The 27,483-nt window shown below is 44.6% G+C and overlaps 1 pseudogene; it reads left to right on the forward strand.

Annotated features, from left to right (window-relative positions):
* The first annotated feature begins 146 nt into the window (after positions 1-146).
* LOC129327243 (zinc finger protein 420-like) lies at positions 147-27,483 on the forward strand (annotated as a pseudogene).

Genomic DNA, 27,483 nt, shown 5'->3' on the forward strand with positions numbered 1-27,483 from the left:
GGACTTCCCATTGGCTGAGCTCTCCCTCCATCTCAGCTCTTTTATTTTGACGTCGCAAAGGCACCTGGGAAACGTAGTTCACAGCAGGAGGGTCAAGGGAAGAACAAAACCTGAAGACGCGGGCAGAAATCCCTCCTTCCCCGCCGCCTTCCGTCCCTCTCCAGCTGATCTCTCCTGCAGCGGGCCCTCCTAGGAGGCTTCTCCGAGGCAGGAGAGCCGGGGAACCTCCTCTTTCCACCTCTTTGGGGCGGAATGGAGGTCCAGGGCGGCTGGCTTCTCTCTCGGCTTCCCCGGGCGGTGGGAGACCTCGGGTTTTTCGCATCTGAAGGGGAGGTGAGTTCAGGGCGGCATGCACGGATCTGGCTCGAGGGGAGGGAAAACACGTGTGAATGGGATGGAGGGGGAAGAGGGGCTGGGGGGTGGGGGTGAGCCCTGCCTGCACCTGTCCCTCTGATAAATCACCTTTCCTAGGAGCAAAGTGGGGAGTGATCCCAGTCAGTAAATGAGGCAATTATGAAATTGTGTTGAAAAGGAAACAGCCCCATAAGCCCCCTGTCTGAGTTGGCAGAGTTGCTAGCAGACAAGGAGTTGGAGACCCCGAGACTTATCCTTCTGGGAGACTTCAACATCCCTGCTGAGCAAGGCAGACGAAGAGAGGCCCTAGGCTACTCCACTTGTGAGGCCCCTCCCAATCCCCCACCCTCAGGACTAGAAGAAAATGGAAGAGTGTTATAAACAAAATTGAGTGAAGCCAAGGATGATGCCGGGTATTTAAAAATCTACAATTTCTCCTCTAAAGGACAGAAGATGTTATTGTTAAATACCATAGTGATGGTAAAAAAATGCATACATGTTAAAATTAACACTGAAAAACTCTTGCAATAACTGAACTTTGTAAACCTTTTGTGGAATAAGCATTAATTTTTAGGAAAATGAAGTTGTAATGTTATTCTTTTTTAAAAAAACTTGACTTTACAAATTATATTGCCTGGGAAGTGTAAATAATATTGTCATGATTACCTGACAGTGTGACACTTTTAGAATCAACTTTATGTTGTCATTAAACAGTTATGTCGAAGGCTTTCACGGCCGGAGAACGATGGTTGTTGTGGGTTTTCCGGGCTGTATTGCTGTGGTCTTGGCATTGTAGTTCCTGACGTTTCGCCAGCAGCTGTGGCTGGCATCTTCAGAGGTGTAGCACCAAAAGACAGACATCTCTGTGACACTGAGAGATCTCTGTCTTTTGGTGCTACACCTCTGAAGATGCCAGCCACAGCTGCTGGTGAAACGTCAGGAACTACAATGCCAAGACCACGGCAATACAGCCCGGAAAACCCACAACAACCATTAAACAGTTAGTTTTAAAATACGTATTAAGAAGTAAACTACAACCATCAAATACAGTAAGACTAAAAATGGTTTTTTCTAGCCTTCCTCATAGTAAAATCATCCAAAACTTCATCAAAATTTGTCTAAATTTGTCACTTTCAATGTATGGAATGCTCAGTGCGGACAACCTTTCTTGAGACATCGTGGCCCTTAATTCATTTTTAATTCTTTTGAGTCTTGAAAAACTCCTCTCTCCCGAGCAGTTAGTGACCATAAAGCTAAGAAACAGCCACAAGATTGCTTCCACATTAGGAAAGGCCATCTGAATTTTTTCCTTGTATATAATTTGATAAAGATCTGTATGAGACAGAGAGTGCTCTTCTGTAAGCCTATGGCTTTGTCTCATGTACAGGTGAAAGAGCAAACGTTCATCAATATGTTTCTGGTCAATATCTTCTTGGTATGCTTCCATCAACAGTTCAACACCTTCCTGTATTTCTTGCTTAGATGCTGTCAGATTAGCAAGAATGGAAAACAATTGTGAAGCATCACTGTACACAGTACTTCTTTTTAAATTGGCTTCCAGTGCATCCAATATAGGAATAAAGGATTTTATCCTAAACTTATCTCTTGAAGAAAGTGTATCTAAAGCATTAGGTGCACTTCTGTCATTTCTTTGCCGTTCCCTTACTCTCTGTCTCCTTGTTTTGTAGTTAACATTTGGCAAAGTGGCTTTTGCTTATTTCTCAAGCTCATCAAAATCTTCTCTAATTTTCCTTAAAAAATCCAGAGGTGAACTGTACAAACTTGCACAAGAACTCGATAACAGGTCTGATTTCTGAAGGGCTTTGCTGACCTTGTGAAAATGACCCAGCATAAACACAAGTTCCAGTTCTTCCATTTTCTGCAAAAGATTGTTAGCTTGAAGCCTGGTCTCCCCCTTCCCATTAATGTCAGAGTGCAAATGACTGAGGACATCAGTGATAGCACTGTAACTTTCCAAAACAGCTTCTGTGGCTTTTGTGTGTGCGTCCCACCTAGTATCTGACAAATATTTAGGCACTTTAGACTCAGGTGGCAAAAATGATTTTAGAACTGCCCATCTCTTTGTGGAGATGAAAAGAATGTATACATTTAATTGATAATGCCAAAACAGTTCACTGCATCAAGGCAGCAATCCACAGCTGAACGATCCACCAGATTTAAAGAGGTGACCTGCGCATGGAAGAAATCTTGCAAATTGTTTTTTTTGATGATTTTTTGCTGCATACCGTTGTACTTACCAGCCATGTTGGCAGCGTTGTCATAAGACTGCCCACAGCATTTTCTAAAGTCAATTTCAAGCTCAGTAGTAAAATAGTTGGACAATAAATCAGTCATGCTTTCTCCTGAGTGGTCTTTTAGCTCGAGGAAAGTTAAAAATCTCTCAGTTGGCAAGCCATCTTCAGGTGATACATATCTGATCATTAAAGTTAACTAATCAGTATGTGAAATGTCAGGAGTGGAATCTACTGAAAAGCTAAAATATCCAGTTTCTCACATCAGCCAGAAATCCATCCTTAACTTTTTTTGCCATGAGTTGAATAATTTCCTCACATACAGTTTTTGACAAATAAGAGGGATTGCCTGATCCAGAATGTCCATACTGATTGATATGAACAAGTAAAAATGGATCAAATTTTGCCACTAGTTCTAAAAGACCAAGATAATTGCCATTATTTGGAGATCCAAAGTGTTCATTGTCTCCTCTGAATGATAAGACTCGTTCTACAAGAGTGCATATTACAGCAATAATTCTCTCCATGACATGCTGCTCTGTCTAAATATAGACAAAGGCCATGCCTCCTTATTGCTCCTCCAGGATCTGTCTGCAGCCTTTGACACAGTAGACCAGGCCATCCTGTTGAAGCACTGAGAGACAGAAGTGGGCTCTTGAAAAACCTAAGCCCTTAAACATGCAGAAGCTAAACCAAAAGAGGTGTGTGGCCAGATTTGGTGGTAAGAATTTTCAGCACATTCTGTGCCTTCCTCTGGAGTGTGATTCCCATGAGCGTCACCGTCCACAAGACCTCTGAACAGGCAACTGGTCCGATGGTTGTTTTGGAAAGGAGGGGACATTTTCCACCCTCCCTGCCTGTCCTGCCTCCGCCTTCCTGGCCTTTAGGAAGGAAACACCCCCCCCCTTCCAGGGCAAAAGTGCGGAGGGACATTCTGGAGAGAACCTGGGCCAGGATGATCCCTTTCCCTTTGTTTTTCGCAGTGCAGCTCCCACAGGAATCCTCTTATTGGTGGCCAATTTTAACTCTCCTGGTCTTCATTTTCTTTTTGTAGATTGGAATACGCCCCCCACCCACTAATTTAGTAATTTTTTCAATATCTTTCTCTTCACCCCTTTCTTTCATTTGAGAGCTAAAATCTGTCCAGATGATGCAGTAGCTTCCTTGTTGTTGATGGCTGTGTTGTGCAAGCAGCAGCCATTCATAATGTACAAATATTAGGAAACATCTCTGACAGGCAGCAGGTTTGCGCATGGCATTCGGTGCCCTGAATCTCTCACCTGCCAAGCCCCAAGGATCACAACCTGGGGTCAGTAATCCATGGGTTTGTTAGGGAGGAAAACTGAATGAAAGACAGGATGACCTTATGAAGGTCAATTTATGTTTACAGAGCCAGATGCAAGCTTTAGAGTAACACAGGAGAATATTTCAAGCAGAAACGTTCTGTGCAAATGCAGTTTACATGTATTTCTTCAGTAAAATTTGCAAGATAGTGCAATAGAAAGCTGCATAATTTTGTTAGGGTTTTTAAATATTTAATTGAACTCAACCAACAGAAGGCCAGTTCTGTGCAACATCTTGTGGTTGTATTTCTTTGTGACTTTCTGTATCTTATACATGTCAGAGACGGAAAAACAGGATAGTGCTGTTTTCCTTGCCATCTGTTTGATGTTTGGTATTCACTTGATCAAATGGCTGGCTGGTGGGATTCTGCTTTCTTTCTCGAATGCTCAGGAAGGGAAATAGATGATCAAGGGGGCAACATTTTCCTCTTTCAGAGCTCCCAGATGTCCTTTGAGGAGGTAGCCGTGTTCTTAACAGAGGAGGAATATGCTCTCCTGGATCCAGGCCAAAGAAAACTCTACTGGGAAGTGATGCAGGAAAACTACGAGACCGTGGTGTCTCTGGGTAAGGAGCCTTTCCTTTTATTCCTAACTACAGAAGGGAAAAGAGGGGAGTAGGAGGCGCATTTTCCTTTAGTCCTCTTTGATTTCAAGACTCAACTTCATTGGCCACAGAGAAAAGATTGGAATTCCAGCCCTGGGGATATTACAGACCTTGAAAAAGAAAACATTCAATACATTCATGTTGCAGAGAAATCTGTTGATGAAGGGGGCTCTGATCAGGTTGATATGTTAATTAGGTTCAGGCTAGCAAATCCCTGCAGTTCATATTTCATTCTTTGGTCTTTGTATTTTGACATGGATTGGCTCTATAGGAGTCCTCTCCTTACATGATTGAAGCTGAAGGGAGGAGGACGGAACTGGTCTTGCTGATTAGACAAGGGCAGAGGAGGGGCCCTGGATCTGTAGTACAGGCTTTGCTTGTTGAACGTCACTGGTTCAGTCCATGACCATTGGAAAGGGGTTTAGAGAGGAGGGTCTTTGTTTGGGCTGAGAAAGTACCCTGGCTGAGGCCCTCCTCAGGCACCCCCCCCCCAGTGGACTGGAATCTGCTGGGCTTGATGGAAAGTTCCAAGCAAAATCGTGGCGGAGGGGAAAATGTGTGTTTCCTGTGAGTCTTCGTTTGCGTCAGAAAGTTGAGGAGCAAGGAAGGTTGGATGCTGCTGCCAGGTTCCAAGTGATGAACGGGGATTTTTGAGTCAGAACTGCTTCCCCTTTTAACATTTCTGCTGGTCCTGGTGAGAGCAATGGGTGCTGAGCCAATCTTGGGCCAAGCCCATAATCACATTCTCCGAGAGTATCAAGTATTCTCAGATCCTTTAATAGGCCCAGGATGGATGAGGAGGGCAGTTGGACTCCCTTCTCTCCCCTCTTCTGCAGTTCCAGAAATGTCTCTTAGATGGTTTGGAAGAACAGTGTGGACTTGGGCCTTCTACCTCCTCCCTACCTGCCCCAGACAGGAACACTTTATCCTTCATTCTCTTGGAATAACAAATGTTACTGCAATCTGCCACTTTATTTCAACTGCCGATGGATAAAACACGCCCAAATATATTGGAAACCAAGCCTCAGAACATAATATCAAATGAAGAGCATTGTGTGATTGCAGTCCTGCTCTGCAGTAATGTTTGTAATAAACCACACCAATACAAGAGATAAAGTATCGGGAGCACTTCTGTTCTGGTTTCTGAATGTGGTTGTGTTTCATTATATTGTATGTTTGACCACTCAGTAAGGCCTTAGGTCCAAAACGTGTCTGGTCTGCCTTTGTTTTGATCTTTGAACCATACCATCATCTGTGTACGGAGAACTTTTTTAGCAATTTTTAACATGTGCATGTAGCCTGCCATTCAGACTTTACTTTTTAAACTTGTTTTTAACCTATATTTTGGGTACATCTTTCTACATAAGAGGGAAGCCGTATTCCCGAGAACACATATTTTATCCTGGTGTGCGATTGTGTCGTGGTGGTGGATTGGCCAAACGAGCCACCCTGTTCCTCCGGAGGGCGCCATGGTTCCTGGGTTTTCTAGGACTTGTTGTTGTTTTTTAAGTCTCTGTCCATAATAAATACCTTTGTGGAATGTATTTTACATTTTAGGTTGTAATTTGGCCCTTCCATTTCCCCCCTGCTTATTCTACACTTGAATTCTGTAGCTTGCTGAAAAGAACAAGAGTCCAGTAGCACTTATACAACTAACAAAATTGGTGGTAGGGTATAGGCTTTCATGTGTCACAGCTCACTTCTTCAGATACAGGGAGAATGTGAGCCCATCTATCAACTTTGCTCTCGTATAGATCCCAGCAAAACCATCAGAGAACATCAGCAATACCCTCTCAGGTTCACTATCCTGCTCATCCTCTAACGTGATTTATGCGATCAAATATCAGCAATGACCTTCCACCCTCTACATTGGACAAACTGGCCAATCCCTTCAACAAAGACTTCATGGACATAAGCCTGACATCAAAAATCACAACATTCGAAAACTGGTGGGGGAACGTTGACATTCAATCCAGGACATTCAGTTGCTAAAAGTATCAGTTGTCCTGCAGAGAAATTTCAAAGGGAGATTAAACGGAGAGACTCTTGAATTGCAACTGAAATCAAAGCTCAGGTCAACGCATCCCCCTGGATTGAATAGAGATCTAGGCTTCCTGACTCATTACCAATGCTGATTTTTCCACACTCATTACCTCTGCATACCCCACCCTATCCAATCACATTTGCTATTGTCATTTACTGGCTTTTGTCATTCAGCATCTGATATCACACTCCAAAATATCAGGACAGGTGGACTCACATTCTAGCTGTACCTGACAGAAGCAACCTGTGACTCACGAAAGCTCATACCCTACCACAAATTTTGTTAGTCTTATAGGTGCTATGGATTCTTGCTCTTTTCTACTTCTATGGACAGATGAACATGGCTACTCATCTTGACAAAGCTCATTGTGCTGATGTGTTTTCTTTTGAGTTAACGCTTACCAAAGACAGGGAAGTGTCGCTTCTGTTGCCTGTTCCTGATCCCAACCGGGTGAAGGGGGGTGAGTATTGCCACCTGCTCCGCTCCTGATGCTGGCCAGGTGAAGGTGGTGGGTGGGCACTGCCACCTGCTCCGATCTTGATCTCAGGTGGGTTAAGGGGTAGGGCATTGCTTTCTGCTCCATGCCTGGTTCCAGCCAGGTGAAGAGAGGCGGCATTGCTTCCTGCTTCGTGCCTGATCCTGGCTGGGTGAAGGGGGATGGGCATTGCCACCTGCTCCACTCTTGATCCTGGCTGGGTGCAGAGGGGGCAGACATTTCCACCTGCTCTGATCTTGATCCCATCTGGTTGAAGGGGGGGAGGGCATTGCAGTCTGTTCTGCTTCTGATTCTAGTGGGGTGAAGACAGGTAGTGGTCATGGCTACCTTCTCCATGCCTAGTTCCAATTAGGTGACGGCGGTGGGCAGGTATTGCCACCTGCTTTGCTCCTTATTCCCACTGGGAGAAGGCGGGGGCAGGCATTACCACCTGCTCTGCTCCTGATCCTAGCTGGGTTAAGACCGGGGTTGGGCATTGCCACCTGCTCCGCTCCTGATATCAGCTGGCTGATGGAGGGCTGGGCATTGCCACCTGCTCCACTCCTAATATGAGCTAGTTTAAGGAAGGGAGCGGGCATTTCCACCTGGTCAGCTGCTAGTACCAGCTGGGATAATGCAAGGGTGGGCATTGCCACCTGCCTCCCTCCTAATACCGAAATGTGAAACTAAAAGATGGCTGCTTCCATAGAAAGCTGAAGCAAACAATGGGAAACTCGTCCCCCGGGTAGCGCAAAACAATCCTGAAAGCTTATAACTGTTTATATGAAATTTTTTTATATTTTTTATATATTTGTTAAAGTACAAGTGCTATAAATTAATTTAGTGTGCATTCATACATACATAAATAACAATTCATCAATTATAATAATGACAATTCATCACATCTACAAGCAACTATGAGAAATCCTCCCCAGTAGAAGAACGGCAGTAACAGTCCCTGTGCCAATACAATGTATTCTACCGGAATGACCGGGTACGAAAAAGTTCTTGTCCAAAGCTCGTCTCCGTTGTCCTTCTTTGTAACAATCATTTATTCGCTGAATCCTCCCAGTAAGGAATTGGCCGTGGGATTCTAGCTGGTAAAAAGAGTCCTCCCCACGCTCAATCTGGGGCCGGCTATACTCCACAGATTTCGTTACATCTTCATCAAGAGCAACCTCTCTGTACAGAATATATACAAATGTATTCACACAACCATCTTAACAATCTGCCCATTTCAACTCCCGTCTCACATTTCATCATAAATTCACTCACACGGCATATACATGGAGAATTCACTGTCTGGATATCCCGGTGCAGGCGGCAGTGTTTTCTATCGCGCACCCGCCCGTTGTTCTGTGTTTGAACAAATAGCAAAATCAATTAGCAAAATCAATTATACCATGACCTCTCTCTTAAAGTGACCCCCCTAAATTGTGATTTCTCTTACAGAAAGCAGCTCAAAACTAATTCGTTATTTAAGCCTCTTGGTTGGATCGTGTCTAACTTAAATATCCAAAACGCCTCCCTGCGGAGAAGGGTTGTTTGTAAAGAGCCCTGCACATCTCAAGAATAATGATTTCAAAATCATGAGCCAAATGTCCCTTCTCTTTAAAGTGTGTTGTCAACGGAGCCTCCTGAACGTTGTTCCAGATACGTGAACTATGTTCAAGTGCTCTGACCTTAATTGGTCTCAACGTGCAGCCAACATATAATAAATCACATGGGCATTGCAACGCATGTATCACCGCCTTAGTATTGCAATTAGCAAAGTGTTTAAAGGTGTACTTCTCATTTTTGAGTATCACTTCCTTAGATTCCCTTAGGTTCTTACATATCTGGCAGCGGCCACATTTATAATTGCCAAATGGTAACTGTTGTTGTTGAAGAGCACCAGTGACAGCCACATTAGCATTGACCAGACTGTCTCTCAAGCTTTTAGTCCTACGGAAACCGACCAATGGCGGCTTCTCACATCCTTTGATGTCCGACAATAGTCTCCAATGGTGATGCACAGCCTTCTTAATCCCCATGGCCATTGGGGTGTAAACTAAGGACCACACAATCCTATCCATTTCTCCCGTTGTTTTGGGGGTAAACAAGGACTTCCTCTCTACTGCACAAGCCTTCCCCCAAGCCGATTGTATCACCCTCAATTGGTAATTTCTGCGGAAAAAATTCCCTCCTAATACCAGCTGGGTTAAGGCCGGGGTGGGCATTGCTACTTGCTCCACTCCTAACACTAGCTGGGTTAAGGCAGGGGGCAGGCATTGCCACCTGCTCACATCCAGATCCCGGCCTGGGCATCCAACCATGGCACGTTTTCTGGAGGGACCTGGTGCCTTTCCTGGGCTTCCCTCCACGGCAGCGCCCTCTGGTGGTGAACCAGGGTATGAAGTAAGTCATCTGGAATATGCTTACTCAATTATATAGTAAAGTAGTGAGCTTAACAAGTGTTTCCCTCTGGTTTCCTGAGTTTCCCATAGACTCTTTGTTTAGGATCATTGCTTTTTTTCAAAGAAAGAAAGTTTCTTGTTTGTAGCTCCCCTGTTTTGATGTCTAGTGCAGTATGTACATATGGGCAACGACATAAAATTGGGTGGGCATCTCATTTTGTTCTCCCCCACTACCCTTTCTCCTTTTCCTGGTAACTTCCCTTCTTCCCACCCATCAGCCAACCTACCTTTATCTATCCTCACCTCCATGTATAGCTTTCCCTTCTTCCATCTCCTTCTCACTATTTCTGAAAAAACTGTGTTTGAGTTGTAAAGGGTTGCCAACCCCTGGCCAAGAGTTTGGAGAAATGCTGAACTGTGCCGCCATGCAAAGGGCTAGCTATCAGCCATGCAACCCCCCCCCCCCCACCCCCAGCCCCAGAGATGTCCAAATGTGCAGATCAAAGCAGTGATGTTTCCAGAATTCCTGATCTCAGACCCTCTGATTTCCCCCCTCACTTCTTCTCTACTTGCAGGCACTCAGGAATCTGATGGCTCTTCCGATCCTACAGTCATGGGTCATCAATCGACCTTTTGGTCCTCTTAGATATGGCTGATCAAACCTTCTTCGATTTTATTGTCTCACCTCCGGAGGCAATCTTTGAGTTATTGTCATGAGCAAAAGACCCCATCCTTCCCAAAGGATGGGTTTTACCCTATAAAACAGGCTGCTTTCTGACCCAAGTGTGTGCCTCCTCTTAGATCCGACACAGGCACGTAGTCTGAGCCCCCGCCCCCCCAGTCCTGTCTAGGAAGCGCAGGTCGTCTCAACACTGCTTTCCTACAGACATCCCCTTTCTTCTAGATTGATAACCATAGCTGTCCCTAGAAGTGCTTTCCCATTTATTCACTGTTTTCTGGCTAGTTCTCTATGTGTGTGTGCATGCGTGCTGTGGGTATTCTGTGAAATTGTTCTTTATTACTTACTTTAATAAAAACCACTCCTGTTGAACATCCACCTGTTCACTAAAGCGATCACTAGAGGAATGATCCTGCTATACATTCGTGAAGATTCTGCAGTTACCCTCCCCTTGCTGCCTCTCATTGTACCTAATTTCCTCAACGCTCAAGGAGATCATCTCTTTGGGTAATAGTTGAAGTGATCAGCTGCCATGTGAGGCAGCCAAACTTCTGGCCAGGAGATGGCATCCGTCTTCCTGCCTGTCCAGTCAGCATGTGTTAAAGCGTGGGCCTGTTATGGCCACAACCCCCCCCCAGCTGATTATTGAGAGTGACCAAGTTGGGAAGGCTGGCAATACTAGGATTGCCCAGCAACAGCCAAAGAGGGCTGTAATGATTTCAAGAAATGGGTGCATGTGTCTTTAAATGTTTGGTGAGATAGGTGAAGTGTGGGGGTGAGAGAGAGAGATGAGTGAGTGATATGATTGGTTGATGACTGAGAGTGTGGGCGGAGCAAATGCAGTTTAGACTGAGAGTGCCTGGTGAAAGGGGGGAGTCAGAAGAAAGCAGGCTAGCTGTGTGCTGCCTGAATATGTTGGAGTGTTTATGACAAAAATATAACCTGTGTGGAACCTGAACTGAGCATGTTTGTGAAAGGACACTCAGTCAGGGAACAAGAGGCCAGCTGCGTGCTGCCTGAGGAGTTTCCTGTGAGAGAAATATAGAGCCTAGAGAAAGAGGCTAACTGTGTGTGAAGCCTTACAAGAGATCCGTGTGAATGAGTTTGGATGAACTAAGAACTACTTTTATGAGACCAATACGCTTCTTAAAAAATAAACTTTTATTTTGTTTTGTTATATCCCAGAGTAGCAGTCATTGTTATCTCCCATTCCTATCCTCAGGGCCACATAGAACCACGAAGAAGCCTGACGCTTAGGAATGTTACCAAAGGGAAAACTTAAATAGAATATATTGGAATTTAATATTCCTGGTGGCAGCTAACTACCCAGAGGGTGTGAAGGGAAAAATTAAAAGAAATATCTACCCCCCCCCCAAAAGTAAAGGTCATAACAAGGGCATTTTAAAATAATAGTTACAGGCAGGGCTTCTATTTTTGAGGCGAGGGAATAATCTGCTAATGATTCTTTTAGATTCTTAATTTTTTTCAAATTATTTAATGTGCAAAGTAAAAAAGAAAAAAACCCCTCACACTCGCCCCCAATGCTGGCAGATCTTACTGTATAATTAAGTGTATTTCAAAGACTCGCTTCCTACCTTGGTGCACCAACAGAGGACGCTGCCATCGAGGTAAGGCCAGGCAAGGCACCAGGTCCCTCCAGAAAATGTGCTGTGGCAAGAAGCCCAGGCCAGGATCAGGATGGGAGCAGGTGGCAATGCCTACCCCCCTCCTTCATCCGTCTGGTATTAGGAGTGGAGTAGATGGCAATGGCAACCCCTCACCATAACCCAGGTGCTATTAGATGCGGAGCATGTGGCAATGCCCACCCCCACCTTAACCCAGCTGGTCTTAGGAGCGGAGCAGGTGGCAACGCCCACCGCCTACCTTAACCCAGGTGCTAATAGATACGGAGCTGCCATCGAGGTAAGGCCAGGCAAGGCACCAGGTCCCTCTAGAAGATGTGCCGTGGCGGGAAGCCCAAGATCAGGAATGGAGCAGGTGGCAATGCCCAGCCCCCAAATTAACCCTGCTGGTATTACTAGCAGAGCCGGTGGCAATGCCCAACTCCCACCTTAACTCAGCTGGAATTAGGAGCAGAAAGACTACACAATGAAAAATCACCCGGGTATTTAGAAAAATATTCAGTTGTTATTATGTAACAAAAGGACAATCACTATGTGAAAAATTCTTTTTCTTTCCATTTCTGTCCAACCAAAAAGCAGCCCTAACTGCAACCAGCTAAGCGGCAGATTTCATCCTCATGACTTCCTCAGGGGCTGGTGGACCCCTAAATCACATGCAAAAGTATTCAGTGAAGAATCTGGCAACACCGTATTGACTAATATCCTCTCTGCATACCGCAGCCCAACCTTCAGGAAGACTGCAGGGAAGGCGAGGAGAAGGCTGTGCTGTGCTGATAGGATGCTGAACGCCAACCGTCTCTCTCAGTCCAGGCTCGACTACTTGTCTCAGAGACATGTCCTCATGTATATGGAAGATGCAGTAAGCTAGCTGCTCGAAAGCAGAGAGGATATTAGTCAATACGGTGTTGCCAGATTCTTCACTGAATACTTTTGCTTATGATTTAGTGGTCCACCAGCCCCTGAGGAAGTCATGAGGACGAAATCTGCTGCTTAGCCGGTTGCAGTTAGGGCTGCTTTTTGGTTGGACACTACTAATAACATCTGGGAAGACACCTGTATGGAAAGAAAAGAGAAGAAAAGACATCAAATATATTAAGGATCATAAGTGTGTTACCAGAACTGCTTTTTATAATGGGGAAATTAGCTTAGCAGTCTGGAACTAAAATTAGCGCGGATCTAACCAGTGTTTACGGAGGTGCCGATTCCAGACACTCTAGTGACAAAGAGGCAGACTACAAATAGGTTCAATAAACACGTGTATTTACTAATAGTGTGACGTAAGCCTGAACTTGCACATATATACAAGAAAGCATACAAGGACTAGGAAATGCAGAGTAAGAGATACAGAGACGATCGCATGAGCAGGTACCCACGATGATAAGGGCGATACTTACAATCCTGAAGCGGAGCAGAGACAGGACAGCGAGGTGGTTCAATGCCAGCAATGGATCCACAGACAGACAGCAAGGGGTCTTGATAGGAATGGCGTACGCAACATGTGGTCTGAGGGACCAGCTTAAATACCCCAAAACATACCCTGGTGCTGGTGCTGTACTTGGTGGTTCTCACAGATTAAAACAAAGGCTCTAATGGGTTACTGAATGGCTTAGATGGGACACTTTAGGAATCTGATTGTGTTAAGTGACACCTCAGGAAGAGGGGACAAAGGAGGGAGGGGGAGATCCGAGCGGGCTGAATGGATGTTCCAGCGGACAGGGCTTGTCCTGATGTCATCAGCTCTCGAATGTGGAGGTTTCTTTCAGATGCATTCTTTAAGTGCTTGGGATGGTCGGCACTTAGCTTCTTCTCCGGGTCGGCTCCTAAGATATGCAGAGCGGGGCGAGGTTCTCTCACTGCGGACGTGGTGTGTCCGCTTCGCCGAAATGGCTTCCCAAAGCAGGCTTCTTCTCTTGGTCTTCTGGCTGCCTAAGAACATGGTTGCCGGCTAGGCATGGTGGGGGCTGGTTAGCAGGTTGCCCGGTAGCGAGGGCAAGCTTGGGGACCGGCACGCGGGAGGCTCCAGGCGGGGACTGACCAGGGAGCGCCTGGCCAGGCTCACTGGAGGTTTTACAACTTGTTTTATTGCACTGGAATAAGCGGGCTTGTTTTTAGGCTAGCAGGGGAGCCGGGGAATTCTTCTCAGCCCTCCTTCCCGCTCGGCGGGGCGGGGCTGAGATGCAGGCCGCGGCGGGAAAGTGCTTCCTGGGCTGCAGCCAACTGTCCGTCAGAGATGTTTGGGGAGGGCGTGACGCGGGGGAGCAGCCATGCCCTGGACGTGCCTGTGGGAGAAAAAGACACATGTGGGCTTTGCCTCGTTCCACTGGCGAGGCAAGCCCCACACTCCGCCATCCGGGAGGATGCACATAGTCGAGGGCAGCAGCGACCAGCTGATGCATGACAGTCTGACGAGGATGCACTCAGCCTTGGCAAGCCTTTACCTTTACGGGAGGGAATGAGCTGGTCATAACAAACACCTGGTCACATGTGGTTTTCAGGGCGCCTGCCTCTGAGGCGGCCGGGGCAGCCATGGTCGCCCCCCACCCCTGCTGGGCCTCACCCAAAGCGGCAAGTGAGCGGGTGGGTTCAGGTGAATGGGCGGTTTGCACTAATCTGCGGAACGGGCCCCCCTCCCCCCTCCCTCCTCCTCACCTGTCAGCGCTCCGTCACTCATCACCAGGCAGGAGCTCCAGAGGGTACCTGCAAGGAAACAGGAGAGGCTGCGGTTAGTTCACCAAGTGTCATTCCCTTCTGTCACGGAAGGGTTAATTTGTTTGTGCTTAGTTGGAAGCAACTAGCATGCATGAGTCCAGTTAGATGTTGAGTCGTTCTTCCTGTCAGAGTAAAAAGGGAGTTAGCCAGACATTTGCACTTCTTCCCTTTTACGGGAAGTTCCCCCACTTTTTCACGAATTTCCCGGAGTGCATTCCGTGCCTGCCACCGTGAATGCCCTCACCCCCGTTCGGTGTTCAAAGGGGCAACGCCACGCAGTACATGGACAGAGGAACAGAGCTTCCGGCCAAGTGCTCACTTACCTGAGGGGTTTGGCCGGTGCTGGCCAGATGTTTTGTAGGGCGCGGTCACAGATGATTGGGTGTGGAGAGGGGGGCTCGTCCACGACGGGTGCACACGCTGATTGGTTCCCGGGATAGTTCTCATCCTATGCTCCTTCGGTCCATGGAGGCGGGGCGGGGTGCTCGGAGAGGGGGCATGTTTTTCGCTGTTCCATGGGCGCCTATGGGCTATGCCTTCTTCTTCCGTGGCGTAGCTTTTTTGCGCTGCTGTGGGTGTTCCCGCTTCTGGAGGGGCTTAGGGAGCAGACTGACTTTGACCCCCCCCTCCCCCACGCCTTCTCACACCGGCGCAGGGCTCTACGCCGCTCCTCTGCCTTCACCCGGCCACCTGAGGCTTGCACTGGTGCCGGCCCGCCGGCAGGCCAGAGCTGCGTCCCAGCGCGGGCGGAGGGCCACTTACGCAGGCGTAAAGACCAGATACGCTGTCGCAAGCCTTAGTTCAGTTCCTATTCACTTTCCCCGCCCCTCTTAGGATTGGGCTGCCTGAAAGCACTTCCCGTGGTAGATCAGCAAGGATGTATATGGGTTTGCCTTCGCCTTTAAATGATCCCCTTACTCTGGCTTCTTCCATTATCTTCTTTCTTGTCCTTTGGTCGGGTACTTCTATGATAATATCTCTTGGGTGTTCTTTACTTTTATTTTGTTGATAAGGTCCCACCCGGTAGGCTTTTGGGATGTAGGGGAAAACTCCTTCCTCCAGCTTTAGTTGTTTAGCTAGCCAGTTAGCAATGAAGCTTGTAAGATCTATGTTGTGCGTATGCAGTTCATCTATCCCCCGTATCTTAATATGATTTTGCCTGGCATTTATTTCAAGTTTTCTTAGTCTGTCTTGTTGTTCTGTAATTATTCTTTGCATATCAGTAACGTCTTGTTGGGCCTTTACACTCACATCCAAAGCTTTGTCGGCTTTATGATTAGCCCTTTGTAAATCGTGTTTTATGTCAGTGAATTGTGTAGCTATAGGATTAATGAGTTTAGTCATTTGCTCCACAATGTCTTGTCTCAATTTTGCAAGTTGCGGGTCTAGATAATTTTCTGAAGGGTTTACCTTTCCCACGTTGTCATTTGCAGCGATTTCCGCCGTTTTGTCTTTCTCCGCTCTGCAGCGTTCTGTCCCTGCCGGCCCTCCTGAAACCACGAAGAATGCTTGTAAGTTTTTTACCGCTTTTGGGTCGCTTTTCTTTTTCTTAGAGGAACTTGTGAGCATTATTTTTCTTTAAGTTATTTTCCATTGTAGTGAATACAGTCGAGGTTTGGGGTCGGGAGGGCTGGAGCGCTCTCTACAAGCGTCCATTCCTCTCCGCCACGACGCCACAACCCCCCCCAAAGGAAGTTTTTGATCGTATTCATCGTGTGGGGAAGCAGATGGCCGAGTGGATGAGGCCTAGAGATGTGGTAACGTGCTTTGGAAAATATGCATTAAAGGAGAAAGTGCTTAAAGACATGAAAGCCTTGAATAGACTTGATAAATTACTGTATGAGGATAAGAATGTGATGGTGTTTGAGGACCTATCACAGGAAACAATTGCAAGGAAGAAGAACTTAAGAATGTTTACTAGGGTGCTGCAGGAGAAGGAAATGAAATATAATTGGAGAATAGCACCCTTTGCCTTAAGACTGCTATGTAAAGGAGAAACGTTGGTTGCAGAAGATCAAAAGCAAATGGTGGCTCTATTCAAGCATGTGGGACTGCAGCTGCCTAAGGACTATAAGCAACTTCCTGATGGGGAGTCAGAAGAAGACAGTGATTTGGAAGAGGAGATGGAGAGCACTCAGAAACACAAGAAGAAAAGAAAAAAAGACGGGATTTCAGAGAAAGGGCTAAGGATAAGAAATGAAGGATTAATGAAGAAGGAAGGAAGAATAAAGAACCGGATAGCTCAGCATGGACAGCTTTCTGTTTATATTTAGTGGGACTGGTGCCTTGGTTCCTCCCCCCAGTATGGTTGCATGGGGTTGCTGGATGGTTGGCGTGAGAAGGGGGATGAATGGGAAGGGGAGGGGGGAATGGAATATGGTTGGAATGATGTCGGTATGGTTGGAGTGTGTGATTGTGGAATGGTTGGTAGTCTGGGGTAAATGGGGTGGATGGGTGGATTATGAATGGAATAAGGAAGGGTATGAATGCATATTGGGAGGAATGTCATATACAAGAGATATGCCAAGAATTCTGGCATATCAACCTTCTCTTGGTTGGGCAGAGGGGGATTGGGTGGTTAGGTGTGGGGTAGATTGGCACTGTCAGGGGGTGGTGGTAATGGGATGTGGGGGACAAGGATGCCAAGCTGGTGGAGAACAGAAGAGGAATGGGAAAGAGCAATGGTTAGTAGTAATATGACAAAGAATGTAAATATTATATGTACAACTCTTAATGTGAGAGGGTTGGGGAATTTGGTGAAACGTGAGAGAATTGGAAGATATATTTTGGACTTAAAATCTGATGTGGTGTTTCTGCAAGAGTTACACAAGGGGGCGGGAGAGAGAGGTGAACTTTCCTGGTTTTGGGAAAGGAAAGAAATTTATTGCTCCACGCTCCTCGAAAAGTAGAGGGGTGGGAATAGTAATAAATTCCAAGGTTGATTTTGTTGAGGATAAAGTATTGAGAGACAAGAATGGAAGGTTTATTTTTGTTCAGGGTCACCTTGAGGGAGAGCCGGTGGTCTTAGCTTCTATTTACCTCCCTAATGTGCACCAGCTGAATGTATTTTATAAGTACTTGCGGAAGCTTAATAATTTCTCGCCTCATATTAAGATAGTAGGGGGTGACTTTAATATTAATTTGCAAGGGAAAAGTAGTTTTAAAAAAGGAAAGGTAGGGAAATTTAAAAGAATGTGTGGGAAATTTGGTTTATTGGAACTCTGGATGGAAATGTATCCTAATGATGATTCATATTCATTCTATTCTGGTGCACATGGAACTTATTCAAGATTGGATGGTATTTTAATTTCTCAGGAAGTAAGGAGTTGGGTAAAAGTTATGGATATTGGAATGATTAAGATTACAGACCATGCCCCTGTTTCAGTGTTTTTGCAAGTAGGTCATTTTAATAGGCCTTATTTTTGGAAGTTTAACCCATGGTTAGTTGCAGATGAAGTAAGCAAGGGTAACATTAAAAAAGCAATAGAATGCTATTTTGTGGAGAATAAAAAATCAGATACGTCATTGACAATAAGATGGGAAGCAATGAAAGCTACTATTGGAGTATGTATGCAGAATCTGGTGAGATTGAAGAAAGGTAAAGATAGGAAGATTAAAGAAGTAGAAGAAGAAGTTAGGGTATTGGAGGAGAAATTTAGGAAATCTAAGAAGAAGAAGGATAGGGAACAAGTTAATAGGAAAAGAGAAGAGCTGAATGTATTAGATGTTAACCGGACCACCTTAAAATTATGGTATAGTAAACAGAAGTATGAGTTTGAAGGGAAAGGAGGGAAAATATTAGCAAATAAAGTTAAGAATCTCCAGGTAAGAAAAAATATAAGGACGATTAGGGATGATAAAGGGGAGTTGGAAACTGAACCTAAAAAGATATTGGAGAACTTTTTAGATTTTTATAATAAACTGTATGCAAACAAAGGAATTAAAAATTATGATATAGAACAATTTTGCGAGGGAGTGGAATTCACAGAATTGAGTGAGGAAAGTAGATGGGAACTAGATAAGAATATAATGGAAGAAGAAGTTAAGATGGCCATAGACTCTATGAACGTGCATTCTGCACCCGGATTAGACGGGTTCAATGCAGTGTTTTATTAGCATTTTAAGGACATATTGGGGCCACATGTGACTGAAGTGTTTCAGGGAATTCTGGACGGATCTACCCCACCAACATGGTTAGAGTCGAGGTGGGTGTTAATCCCTAAATCGGGGAAAGACCAGACTCTAAGGGATTCATATAGGCCAATTTCTATCACCAATATGGATTATCGAATATTTACAGAAGTTATGGCAATGAGGCTTAAAAAATGTATAACACAATTGATAGCGAAAGATCAATTTGGGTTTATGCCTCAGAAGTATTTGGTAGAAGTGGTTAGGAAGGTGATGGGTATGGTCTATTTAGCTAAAAATAAGGAATTGCCTCTTACGCTTATGGCGTTGTATATTTATAAAGCGTTTGATTCGGTGGATTGGACGTATATGAAAAATATATTTCAAAAGTATAAATTTGGGGAGAAATTTCAAAACATGATTAAGGCAATATATACCAAGTCCAAGGCGATGGTAGGAGTTAGTGGATCAGCAGTGGGGTATGTTCAAGTATTGAGTAGTACAAAACAGGGATGCCCTCTATTTCCTATGTTATTTATTTTAGCGCTGGAGCCGTTGGTGCTTAAATTAAAAAAGAATAAAGGAATAGTAGGTTTTGAAGTCCCAGGAAAAGGGAAAGTAGATGGGAATCTGTTAACATTGTATGCAGATGACATGATGGTGACAATTAAGGATTTGGAGTCCGCAATGGCCCAGTTAAAAATGGTATTACAGGAATTTGAAGAGGTGTCAGGGTTGAAAGTTAATTTTTCAAAATCTTCAATGATGTGTTTTAATGTTAAACCGAAAATACAATTAGCAGCTGCTAAAACGTTGGGGATTCCTATAGCAAACAAAATGGTGAAATACTTAGGGGTTAATATTCCTAGGAATGATAAAAAAATATTTGAGTATAATTTTAAAAGAATTTGGAGTGGAATTCAAGATAAAATGAGAGCTTGGGGGAGGAGGAAAGATTCAATTAGTACAAGGAATGCGATGGTTAAAATGTTTTTAGTTCCTAGGTTGACTTACCTTTTCTATGTACTACCTTGGCATATACCAGGATATATATTGAAGAAGTGGCAAGGAGCTATAGATAGATTTGTTTTTGCTTCTAAGAAACCAAGGACGGCGGGTAGGTATAGATATTATGGAATAAAAGATGGGGGGTGGGGGATTCCCAGTATTAGTTTTTATTACGATGCATATCAATTAAGGCATCTAATGATTTGGTTGCAGGGCGAGTTAGGAGAAGGTCTTGGTTGGATAGAACGGGAAAATTTTGAGGTAGTAGGGGGAAAGGAAAGTTTGTTTGATAGGAGGAAAAGGAGGAAGAAGATAGGCGACAAATTATCAACTTTTCAGGGATCCTGTTGGGTATGGGAGAAGTGGAAAAAAGAGCTCACCCCGGGGATATCACCTCTTACGAAAATGTGGTATTATGATAAATTTGCCCTGTTGAGGGGATCAATGTCAAAGGAGGTAGGAGATAAATTAAAGAAGATGACGATTATAGAGTTGAAAAAGGTGTGGGGAGCAGAAGGATGGTGGAAGAGGAGAATAATATTTTGAATTAAGATTAATTGGCTGCAAAAAACCCAAATTTCCTCATTGTTGAAGGAGGAAGAAATTAACGATATTGATAAAAGATTAACTACTCCCTTTGAAAAATTAGTGAAAAGAGTATGGAGAAGTTAAGACAAAAATAGTTTCAAAATTGTATAAGGTTTTATTAGGCATAGGGGAATCACTGAGAGAATTTTTGAAGGAGTATTGGGAAATAGATATCCAAGGTAAAATTAGGGATGAAGAGTGGGAAATGATTTTTAGGTTACCTCCTTTAGTTACTACTTCTAGGTTAATGCAGGAGCAAGGTCTGAAGACGATACAGAAATGGTACTATACACCGGTTAAGTTATATTTCAAAATTGAGGAGTAAAAATTGTTGGAGGAAATGTGGAGAATTGGGAACATTCAATCACATGTGGTGGGATTGTCCTTTAGTAAAAAAGTTCTGGGATCAAATTAGTATGGAAATGTCGAGGATAGTGAGAAGAAGGGTAAGAATATCTAAAGCAATGGCACTTATTAATCTGGATGGAATAGGGCTAAGGTTAAGAGAGGAATCTAAGTGGATAAATTTGATGTTAGTAGCAGCAAGACAGGTTATAGCAAGGAATTGGAAAGAAACTGAGGAATTGACAATTAATCACTGGAGGGGAAATATGAATAATATAATAGTTTTAGAGTACCTTACGATGAAGATACGTAGAATGAATGGGTTAAAGGTTAGGGAACAAGAGGAGAATTGGTTTAGAAGGATGGTGAGGTAATTAGAAACATTTAAACAATTTGGGATGATTAGTCGGTTAATAGGAAATTGAGAGGTTAATTTAATTATAAGGCTAATTGGAATGATCTATAGAGCAATAGAGTTGTACTGGGAGTATTTGTGAATATGAAATAACATTGTATGGAATAATATTTATGTATCTACTGCCCGGAGGTCCCTACACGGGTGATGTCTGTGACGGGTGGTTATATTCGGAATAATAAAACAAAGTATTTTATAAAAAATAAAATAAAATAAATATCCTCAAAAATAAAGGAATCTTTGATTCGGTTTCGTTTTCGCAGCCATGTCGGACGCTCCTCTCGGCAGGTCCGAGAGGAAGCGGCCGAGCCGCCTGGCCGGGCGGCTGATCTGCAAAGGTTAGCCCCCAGACTCTCAGGCAGGGAGTCTGAGTCCGGGACGCGGCGGGAAGAGCCCTCTGACAGATTGAGGCAGGGGGTAAATCGCCCGTTTGTCCCTATGGAGGCCGGCAGACGAGCGCGGCACCCAGTGTGCTGCCGGGCTATTGAAAACGGCAAGGAGCAGGATTAGGCGAAAAGCCTGTAAGTAAGCGAATCCCTTCTGTTACTACAAGCGCTGTGAGGAGTGGTGGGGTCTGAAGGTTAGAAGACTTGGATTTTTCCCCCCTCATAGAGTCTCGGAAGATTGGCGGTTTCCCCCCCCCCTAAAATGGCAGCAAGAAAGCAGAGTCCTTCTCTTGGCAAGTCAGTTACGGCGGCCTTGCAGAGGGGCGAGACGCTTGAAGAACTGGTTAAAAGAGCAGTTAAGGAAGCCATAAAACCCTTTGTTGACAAGCTGAATGAAACAGATCAAAGGGTGGGCTTAATTGAAAGCGATGTGAAAGCCATTAAAGAAGCAGCGGGGGGGGGGGGCAGAGAAGTCTGCCCGGGAAAGTGCGTCACTTACGAGAGCAACGAACAGGGAATTAAAGTTGGTGGAAAACCAGCTGATCGGACTGCAAGTGGAGCGAACACCAACCATTTTGCGCCTCCAGAATGTTAAGGAGGAGGAAAAAGAGGATTTATGGGATCTTGCCTCGGAACTTTTAGCGACACCCGCGAGGGCAACTAAAGAAGAAGTGAAAAGCGCCATTTTGGGAGTCCGTCGGGCATCTTCAAAATATGCAACGAAGCGGCAGCTGCCTCGCGAGATTGTTATCGAGTTTTCATCTAGGAGGGTCCGGGACAGTATCCTATATAATTCATATAATGCGGAATTGGACTTTCTGGGAAATAAAGTCAAGATATTGAAGGACGTTCCATTTCTAGTGCGGAAGAAAAGATTTAAGTACAAGATGTTGGCAGCTCTTTTGAGGGAAAGGGACATGAAAGATAAAGCTTACAAGATTAATTCGGAAGATCAGCTAAGGGATTTTGTGGATAAAAATTCAGTATTTGGACCAGACACCAAGCAAAGAGAAGAGGATCCGAAGCCTGAAGGGAGGGGGGAGGTAATGAGCGCTCCGGCGGTAGCTGCGCAGAGGGAATTGCGCCCGAGGCCCAGGGGAGGGAAAAAGATTTAATTTGAACTGTAATTTGTAATTTGTATGATCAACCACTCCGTCACTATCTTATTAAGCTATTTTTTTACTGTGGCAGTATGAAGGGAAAGCATTGAAATGTAGCGTTTAGTGTTTGTAGATTGCCTTCCCATTTCTCTCCACACCCCCCCTTCCCTTTCTCTTTTTTCTCCTTTCCTTCCCATCCCTTGTGTTATTGTAGTCTTTTGTAGTTACTGTTTTGTAGGTTATGTATGTATGTAGTAGTCTTGTATGTTAGATATTGAAAAATAAAAAATATTATTAAAAAAAAAAAGGAATCTTCTAATACAAAATTAATATGAGTAATTACTTCCTCCGAGAAGGATTGAATAATCAACATGTCCAGAACATACGATAAAGAGACACAACTTGTAAGTTACAACACCAACTATTGAACACTGTACTTAATCCTTTACTAAGAAGGCACAGTGGTGTACAATATACACTCAACCTAATTTTTTGCTGAATGAGTTGCAGCTTAATTTCCAAAGATCCATGTCCCATTACTTTGGCAGAATTGGATGATCTAGTTCACAAGATTGTCATTTCTTCCTATCCAGAGACTAAGGGTGATGCCTGGTGACCAAGTGTCACCGCCTTACCCTCTCGTATGCAGCATCCCCAAGGGGGTAATCCTCTCCGCTATGCTGTTTATTATCTTATGCACCCCCTCACCCAAGTAGTGGATATTACTGTTTGATTAGGTATCTTAGATCTGCTCTATTGTTTATATTGTTTTTATTGTATATTATTTATTATTTTGTAGTTTTACATTTTAATGCAGTGATTGTAAACTAAATATGAACAATAAGTGTGATGCAATGGCAAAAAAAGCACATTTAGTCTTGGGTTGTATCAAAAGGCCCATTGCATCGAAATTGCTGGAGGTCATAGACCTTCTCTATGCTGCCTTGGCCAGGCCGCACCTGGAGTACTGTGTGCGGTTCTGGAGGCCTCACTTCAAAAAAGATATGGACAAAATGGAGAGGGTGCAGAAGAGAATGACAAGATCAGTCTGAGGGCCTTGGGAATGTTTAGTTTGGAGAAGAGGAAATTGAGGGGGAACATGATTGTCTCTTTAAGTATTTGAAAAGCTGTCGTTTGCAGGAGGGCAAGGAGCTGTTCCAGTTGGCAGCAGAGGATAGGACTCGAAGCAATGGGCTTAAATTACATGCTGAGAGGTACTGGCTGGATATTAGGGAAAACTTTTTCACGGTCAGAGTAGTTCAAAGGTGGAATCAGCTGCCTAGAGAAGTCATGAGCTCTCCTTCATTGGCAGTTTTCAAGAAGAGGCTGGACGAATATTTGTCAGGGATGCTTTAGGCTCATCCTGCATTGGGCAGGGGGTTGGACTAGAGGGTCTCTATGGCCCCATCCAACTCTTTCTGAAACCCATCCTGAGCCTGGTTGTGGAGATGGAGGGCTAATAAATAGAATAAACTAAATTAAACTATTCCATTCATCTCTTGGACACTGCATACCATATTTATTAATCCTTTTAAAAATTTCCATATTGTTCTACAAACCTAGGGTGTTTTTATGTTTATCTGTCCTCTAGAAACAAAGCCTGTTGTGGGAAAAATTACATTGGGCTCTAGAAAGGGGAGGACAAGCATGTGGCCATTGCTGCCACCTCCATACCTCATTGCAACTGGGTGAATGGGGGTGGGTGGGCATTGCCACTTGCTCTGCTCCAAATTCTGGCTGGGTAAAGGGAAGAAGGGCATTGACTCCTGCTCTGCGTCTGATCCGAGCAAGGTGAAGGTGCAGGGTGGGTATTGCCACCTGCTCCACTCCTGATCTCAATTGTGTGATAACACAGGCGGGCATTGCCACATGCTTCATGCCAGATCAAGGCAGGGTGAACAGGGGGCAGGAATTGCCACCTGCTCTGCACCTGAACCTGGCTGGGTGAAGGGGGGGCGGGAATTGCCACCTGCTCTGCGACTGATAAGAACTGTGGGATGGGGGAGGGCATTGCAACCTGCTCCATGCCTGATCATGGCCAGGTGAAGGGGTGTGTACATAGCCACCACTCTGGCCTGATCCCAGCTAGGTGAAAGAAGAGCATTGCCACCTGCTTTGCTCCTGATCTCGTGGTTAGATATTATATGGTTATAGCAGGCCCCCGGATCGCAGTGTAAAGAGTACTATTCATACTGATTTTACTTGCTTACACATATTTTTACCTTTTTTATTTCCTCCTTTTTCTGTTTTGTTTTCTTTCTCTCCTTTGCAGCTGCAGATGTGAGGGAGATAGCAAGTGAAAAGGAACCAGGAAGGGCAATTGCGGAAAGAGATGAAGATCTGGAAGGAGAAGCAAAACCGGGGGACCAAGTGGTACAAAAGAAGGAACAGAGAAGCAAAATGAAAGCAAAACAGAAGCCTAGGAAGAAATTGCTTGCCCATCAGAGCAGATATACTCCTGAGGTCACTGGCCAAGATGAAATTCAGAAGAGAAAGAGAAGGCATAAGGGTCCCATGAAAGTCAAAGCGTCGAAATGCAAACTGAGAGTTAAAATCTGTCCGAACATTACAACATGCTGGAAAACGTATAAATGTTTGGAGTGTGGAAAGAACTTCTTTCAAAATTACAAACTGAATAAACATCAGAGAATGCACACAGGGGAGAAGCCCTATAAATGCTTGAAGTGTGAGAAAAGCTGCTCTCAGAATGGCCACCTAACTAGACATCAAATTCTTCACAGAGGGAAGAAGCCTTGTAAATGCTTGGACTGTGGGAAGAGCTTCTCTCGGTATAGTATCCTAACTAGACATCAACGTGTTCACACAGGGCAGAAGCCATATAAATGTTTGGAGTGTGGCAAGAGCTTCTCCCATAATGGCTCCCTAACTGTCCATCAAAAAATTCACACAGGGGAGAAGCCTTATAAATGCTTGGAGTGTGGGAAGAACTTCTCTCACAGTGGTAACCTCTCTATACATCACAGGATTCACACAGGGGAGAAGCCTTATAAATGCTTGGAGTGTGGGAAGAGTTTCTCTCGGAGTGGTAACCTCACTATACATCACAGGATTCACACAGGTGATAAACCATATAAATGCTTGGAGTGTGGGAAGAGCTTCTCTCAGTATAGTAACCTAACTATACATCAACGTGTTCACACAGGAGAGAAGCCATATAAATGCTTGGAGTGTGGGAAGAGCTTCTCTAACAATGGCACACTAACTCAGCATCAAAAGGTTCACACAGGGGAGAAGACTTATAAATGCTTGGAGTGTGGCAAGAAATTCTCTGACAATGGCAAACTAACTCAGCATCAAAGGGTTCACACAGGGGAGAAGCCATATAAATGCCTGGAGTGTGGGAAGAACTTCTCTCACAGTGGTGACCTCTCTATACATCACAGGATTCACACAGGTGATAAACCATATAAATGCTTGGAGTGTGGGAAGAGCTTCTCTCAGCATAGTAACCTAACTATACATCAACGTGTTCACACAGGGGAGAAGCCATATAAATGCTTGGAGTGTGGGAAGAGCTTCTCTCGGAGTGGTAACCTCACTATACATCACAGGATTCACACAGGTGATAAACCATATAAATGCTTGGAGTGTGGGAAGAGCTTCTCTCAGCATAGTAACCTAACTATACATCAACGTGTTCACACAGGGGAGAAGCCATATAAATGCTTGGAGTGTGGGAAGAGCTTCTCTAACAATGGCAACCTAACTCAGCATCAAAAGGTTCATACAGGGGAGAAGCCTTATAAATGCTTGGAGTGTGGGAAGAACTTCTCTGACAATGGCAAACTAACTCAGCATCAAAGGGTTCACACAGGGGAGAAGCCATATAAATGCTTGGAGTGTGGGAAGAGCTTCTCTCGGTACAGTAACCTAACTAGACATCAACGTGTTCACACAGGGGAGAAGCCATATAAATGCTTGGAGTGTGGCAAGAGCTTCTCCCGGAATAGCTCCCTAACTGTCCATCAAAAAATTCACACAGGGGAAGATGCCATATAAATGCTTAGAGTGCGGGAAGAGTTTCTTCCAGAATGGCGCTCTAACTTACCATCAAAAAGTTCACACGGGATAAGCCATATAAATGCTTGGAGTGTGGGAAGAGCTTTTCTAAGAAAGGCTCCCTAAATAGCCATCAAAACATTCACATGGAGGAGAAGCCATATAAATGCTTGGAGTGTGGGAAGAGCTTCTCTCGGTACAGTAACCTAACTAGACATCAACGTGTTCACACAGGGGAGAAGCCATATAAATGCTTGGAGTGTGGAAATAGCTTCTCCCAGAATAGCTCCCTAACTGTCCATCAAAAAATTCACACAGGGGGAGATGCCATATAAATGCTTAGAGTGTGGGAAGAGTTTCTTCCAGAATGGCGCTCTAACTTACCATCAAAAAGTTCACACAGGGGAGAAGCCATATAAATGCTTGGAGTGTGGGAAGAGCTTCTTTCGTTATGGTAACCTAACTACACATCAACGTGTTCACACGGGAGAAGCCATATAAATGCTTGGAGTGTGGGAAGAGCTTTTCTCAGAAAGGCTCCCTAAATAGCCATCAAAACATTCACATGGAGGAGAAGCCATATAAATGCTTGGAGTGTGGGAAGAGCTTCTCTCACAATGGTGACCTCAATAAACATCACAGGATTCATACAAGAGAAGCCATATGAATGCTTGGAGTGTGGGAAGAGCTTCTCCTGGAATGGCAACCTAACTCGCCGTCAAAAAGTTCTCACAGGGGAGAAGCCATATAAATAATTGGAGCGTGGGAAAAGCTTTTCCAGGAACGGGGGCCTAACTTTGCATCAAAGGATTCACACGGGAGAATCCTTATAAATGCTAGGAGTGTGGGAACAGCTTCTCTGACACTAGTACCCTAACTAAACATCATAGGATTCACACAGGGGAGAAGCCATATAAATGCTTGGAGTGTGGGCAGTGCTTCTCAAGAAATCGCACCCTAACTAGCCATCAAAAGATTCACACGGGAGGAT

Source organism: Eublepharis macularius, chromosome 4, assembly GCF_028583425.1.
Source record: "Eublepharis macularius isolate TG4126 chromosome 4, MPM_Emac_v1.0, whole genome shotgun sequence".
NCBI lineage: Eukaryota > Metazoa > Chordata > Lepidosauria > Squamata > Eublepharidae > Eublepharis > Eublepharis macularius.